We start from the raw sequence: 6,000 nt of genomic DNA, 5'->3' as shown, positions 1-6,000 counted from the left end.
CTGTGGCAGGTGTCTTTAAAACCACGTCTATTCTTATAAAAAATATATTTATTTATTTTTGTGAGAGAGAGAGAGAGAGAGAACATGGTGGGGGAGGACCAGAGGGAGAAGCAGACTCCCCGCTGAGCAGGGAGCCCAACGTGGGACTCGATCCCAGGACCCTGAGATCGTGATCTGAGCTGAAGGCAGATGCCTGGCCAACTGAGCCACTCAGGTGCCCACACCGTACCTATTCTATTGCTGACTCTTTTCGGTGCATCATTTTGTTGCGACCCCCCCCCCCCGCAACCAGCGTTCCCTTGTCCTCTTGTTTGTTAGTATCAGCTTGCGCTGGAAAGCTCTGACATGTAGGTCCTCCATTTGCTTCTGTCATTATTGAATGTGGGCCCTGGGGATGAAGTGGTTTTCTAGCTGATGGTCAGTCTCAGAAAGGGAGGGCTAACCTACAAGTAGTACACACTGAAGGCATCTGGCACAGTTTCATCTTGATTGCCTGTGTGTGTCGAGCTTGTAGGAGACCTTCGACTGCATGTGCGAGTCCACTGCTCTGCTCTTGGATGCTCTGGGGGACACAGCATGTTCTCATTGACCACCACACTTTCTTTTTATTTTCTTTTCTTCTTCTTCTTTTTGGTGATATTTCTTTCTTTTAAATTCGAATATGGTTAACCTACATAGAGTGATTTTGGGGGGGAACATACAGTGATTTGACACTTGCGTACATCACTCAGTGCTCACCAGGACAAGTGCCCTCCTCATCCCCATCCCATCTCCCCCATCCCGCCCACCTGCCTCCCCTCTGGTGACCATCAGTGTGTTCTCTGCAGTTGAATCTGTTTTTTGGTTTGTCTCTTTTTCCTCCTTTTTTTTCTTTTTTAATTGCGCATACAAGTGAGATCACACGGCATTTGTCTTTCTCTGACTTGTTTCACTTAGCACGATGCTCTCTAGCTCCATCTGTGTCATGGCAAAGGGCAAGATGTCATTCTTTTCCTGGCTGAGTAATATTGCATCGTGTGTACATACCACACCTTCTTATCCATCCATCCCTCAGCACACATCTGGGCTGCTCCCATAACATGGTGTTTGTGGATGATGCAACAAGAAACGCGGGGTGTGTGCACCCTCTGAATTTTTGTTTTTAGTTTGTTGGGGTCAGTAACACGCAGCATGGTTGCAGCATATTCCCACCAACCACACTTTGTGTTTTACCTTCGCGCGTGCCATGTCACCCATAGCTAGAAGAATGCGTTGTGGTCGGAGTCAAACCTCTGGCTTCAGGACCTGCCGAATCTCTACGCTCACAAGGTGAAGAAAAGAAAAACCTGCTGCTCTGACCATACGCTCCTAGCTGTGTGTTTCACCCAGTGGGAAGAATTGTGCTGATTGACTGTCCAGTTCATGGGTATTTTTTAAAGTTAGATCCTATAGCAAATTATTATTCTGTGCTCATGAGATAAATCATATACGTTAGCAAGTTATTGACATTAATATTCAAGATACCTCCATGGACTACTTGGAACTCCGGTTTTCATAATTACTGTGAGTTCCAGGCCATTTTCTTCAAGAAAACGAACCACCACACCAACATGCCAACATCTAGTGGAGAGGAGCTGTCGGGGCTGCGTGCGGGAGGCTCTCGGGCTGCCGTCCTCTGGGCCGCACGTTCTGGCTCCTGAACCTCCCTCGGGGACCAACGGCAGAGAGAACCGGGAAAGAATCAAGAGCTCGTCGCACACGCGTGTGTGAGGACACGTCCCCCACTGCGAGGCCATAACAAGCCGGGGAGTCGGAAGCCTTTTCCAGGTCCGGTGGGGGCTGAAGCTGATACAGGTGGGTCATGTTGGGACGGGTTAGGGTGCGGGTAGTTAGGGTGCGGGTTCGGGTTCGGGTTCGGGTTAGATGGCAAAGATGGACAAGAAAGGAACTACAACTACGGAGAGGAAGGGAGCCAGGTCTCCCTGTGGGGCCCGGGCCGGGGTCTGACTTCGTCTTCGCGAGCTTGAGCGTAAATCCGCGTTTCCCCGCAGAGGAGCCGGGGCAGCCGAGTGGCCTGGGCGCGGGTCAGGGAACCTGCGGGCGTGGCGGCGGGAGCCGGAGCCGGAGCCCTCGGGTTCAGGGGAGACCACGTCCACTCAGAAGTCGGGGTCCGCCTGCGGAAGGCCCGTCGGCCCGGAGCCGCCCGGGAAGCGTCCGCTGGACACTGTTCTCGGGAAACTCGCGCAGCGGAGGACGCGGCTCGCGGCAGCCTCAGATCCGGACAAAGGCCCGGAGGCCGCGGTCTGCCCGACCGGCTCGGCCCCTTCGCTCGCTTTCTCCGGACCCTGCGCCCGCGTGTCGTCGCCTCGAGGCGAACAGCCGTGGGTCTCCGTACCCGCCTGGTTGATCGTCCGCCGAAGCCAAGGTCCGGCGGGGCCAAGACGGGGCCGGGTGCCCGGCGGACCGCGAGCCGGACGCGGACGCGAACCCGGGCCCGAGCCCGAGCCCTCGAGTCGGCGCGCCGGGGGCTTCTGTCCGTGCTCGCGAGGCGGCCCCACGGGCCCCACCTTTCCGCAGGAAGATGATTTGCCCCAGCCACTCCTCGCTGGAAGCTTCCTTGTCCTGTGCTCCCGGCGTCACCGCGTCCCGCTTCGCACAGCACCTTGGAAGTCCTCTCCATTGCCAGACGGGGCGCGGCCCGATTCGGGATTCAGAGCGCCCGTTAGATCTGCGCGGGTTTGTCGTGGAGCAGATTTTCGGCGGCGGTGGGATCCGCCGCGAACTTCTGACGGCGCGTCGGGGGGACACGTGGACGGAACCCGAACTCTCCTTGGGTTCTCTGGCTCTCCTGCCATTTCCAAGGGCTGCGGGTCCGCTCTCCTGGGTTCTCAGCTCCGCCGTGGTTGCAGAGAACTCCTGGCCTAACGGGGTTTTCAGCCCACGATTCCCAACTGGCGGACACGCCCCGCTCTTGATTCCTTTCCAAGATCCACCTGAGAACAGATAGTGGCGCGTTGCGGCCCCCGATTATGTGCAGTTCCCCCATCCACAAGCCCTGCTGGCTGAGGTTTGCTGGTTCAGACCTTCGCCAGCTCAAGCCTCCACAGGAACCAACGGAAGGCCTTCCTGTGGCCAGGACACGGCAACATCTCTTAGTTAATGACCCTACATTAAGGTGTGCATATCTGCTTTTCTTGTTTTTGTAGCTAAAGGCTATTGCTAACAGGGATCTTGGAGACCAAAAGGAAAAAAAAATTGTGCGCCAACTGAAGATTCTCACGTTAGGTTCAGCTGGTCATGGAATGGGCTAGATTGACACTAGGTCACTTGCCAACTCGAGAAATGTCCATGCAGCACGCTACATTAAAATACTACCCAACCCAGTGGCACATCCCTTTTACGTATTTGCTGGCTGCAAGACGCCCAAGGGCTTAGCTAAAAGAAGTAAGATCTTTCAACTATATAGGAGGTAAGTGTGCTTTCCAGCAGACGTATTTTAAATCTAAAAACTGTGGTCCTGGAAGCTATAAATATCTACGAAAAAGCAAAATCTTACCAACAACAACCTAGAATTACAATGGCCATTATGAGGAGTTGTCTGATTAGATAAGATCAATTAAAAAGTGCCCTTGACAGTAAAGATTCCCATATTAAACAAACAGAATGGGATATCTATTTCAGAAGTTTCCAACAAGGCTTTAAGTTTCCAAAATAGCTTTATTGAAAGTGTCATTACAAGAGGCTAGTGAAAAATAAAAGAAACAAAAATGCCTTGACAACAGCAGGACTTCCCCATTATACCCTCCTGGCCTAGAGATGGACACTGCATTTGCAATCAACTGGAACACAAGAAAAGAGGTTGTCTTCAAAGGTTTTGTGTAAACCCTTCAGCCCCACACAGATGTCTTCATGCCTGCATCTAAAGGAAGCTCCCGTGTGGGTCCCACCCGGAACGGACAGGCCTCTCTGGGATGGTCTGGCGAACTGCGACGTTATTCTCTTAAACAACCAAGGGAAAGTAAAGATTAAACTTAATGAAAAACCTTGCCAAATTCTGGTTGATACTGGAGTCTCTGCAGAGGGGACCCTGGAAAACCAGAATCTGGTGATGGGGAACATTCTCATGACTCGGCTCTCCCCAGTGTCTGTCTGGGGAACTCAGTTGAGGGAGGGAAATAAAATTTCGAGTTCTCCCTTCCTGACCAACATCAAGTCCGCTGGTTATTGATCCTTCTTCTGTCAGAGGGAGCTACTCCCTCTTGCTTGTCCTGTTTTGTGTCTTAAGAACTTGACCTGCTTTCTATCCATCTGGGATGTGCAAGCTGTCAGTTCTTCCTTTTGTCACCTTCAGGAGTGACTTGAAGTCTTAGGAAGGTGGTGACTTTTGCATCCTCTTTGAGGACACCTTCCAGTCCCATGGGTTGTTTAATATGACCAGAAATATTTGCTGTTTGTCCCCACTTGAAACCTGACAAGATATTTGAAAGAATTTAATAACTCTCTGATCAGAAGTTTGGCCAAATTGGAAGCTGATTTTTAGAGCCTGGTAGGAATTTTTTAAGGCTTCTAAGCTAAATGTACTTGGAAGGAAAGAAAAACATTCTGACGTAAATGAATGGATGTGTCAGACTTGACATTATGCAGGTGGTGACCCAAAACCCAACTGTCCTTGTTTTATAAATCTAGGCTTTATAGGACCAAAGGTGCGGCTCCAAAATGATTCAAAGTCCACCAACCCTTTTTACCAATCCCAAAACCTCCCCTACTTATTTCAAAGGGCTTATAAGGTATTGTTAAAAAAAAAAAAAAAAATTTGGCCTTAAGAGCACAAAAGTCCTTCTCAAAGGATCTGGCATTCTTTCCCCATGCCTTTGAGATGTCAATGTTCTACCTGGCCTTCACCGGGAACACTCACAGTCCCATCTAGGTCAAGTCTTTAAAATATCAACTTCAGGGAGGTAATTCTCATCAGAAGAAAAACAAAAGGGGAAGAGGACATTTGAAACTTTGATTCATGACAGTAATTTGAGAACAAGAACAAGGAGGTCTCTGTGTCTGTCCATGTGTTCGTGCCCATCTGTATGCATGTGTGACGGGTGTGTGGTATTTTCTGTCTCTGGATGGTATTGCCAAAACTAATTTGTAAATGAGCTAGATTTAATTGGCCTAAAGAAAATTAAATATTTATATAAATTAAATTCTCAGAAATGTAATAGAAACCAACCCACATGAATTTCAAGGAAAATATTTAGTATTAAAGCTATTATGTAGAAGAACTAAGTTTTTTTGTTTTGTTTTGTTTTGTTTTCCCCTAACCTCCACCCACCCTGCAAAGAGCTAAGTTTTTTTGAACAGTTGTTTAACTTTTTGTATTTGTCTGTGAAGTCTTTAATTGTCATTTTGGTTAAATGAATAACTAAATATTATTTCACAGTGCCCTATGATCCTACTTTATCAAGTGTTTTAAAATCTTTTGATATTTTGGGGGGCACCAGGTGGCTCAGTCATTAAGCCTCTGCCTTCGGCTCAGGTCATGGTCCTGCAGTCCTGGATCGACTCCCGCTCGGGCTCCTTGCTCCACGGGAAGCCTGCTTTCCCCTCTCTGCTTCTCCCTCTCCCCTACCTGTGTTCCCTCTCTCACTGTGTCTCCTCTGTCAAATAAATAAAATAAAATTAAAAAAAATATATTTTGATATTTTTGACAAATTTCCCCAAATCAAATTCTAAATAGTCTTTTTGACCTTAAACTATCTTTGGGTTTTCCAAAGGGTCCCTGAAACATCTCAAAAGATTTGCTTTCCTCTTATGAAAAGAGAGATGTTGAACTAGCTAGGCTTATTTAACATGTTAAATTACATGCAGAACATTGTCAAATAAGTAATAATAACCCTTCTCTGTGTAGTATTTGTGTAGCTATACAAGTATTCCAGAAATTGTGTGACATTCCTAGAAATGTGACATGTCTTGATATAATGTTATCAGTCATTATTCTGTTACTATCTTTAAATGTTGTGTGGCACA

This window comes from Mustela putorius, unplaced genomic scaffold, assembly GCF_011764305.1.
Source record: "Mustela putorius furo isolate JIRA1106 unplaced genomic scaffold, ASM1176430v1.1 tig00000551_pilon_pilon_pilon, whole genome shotgun sequence".
In the NCBI taxonomy this organism is placed as follows: domain Eukaryota; kingdom Metazoa; phylum Chordata; class Mammalia; order Carnivora; family Mustelidae; genus Mustela; species Mustela putorius.
The sequence above is the reverse complement of the archived record's forward strand: the minus strand, read 5'-3'. Positions refer to the sequence as shown.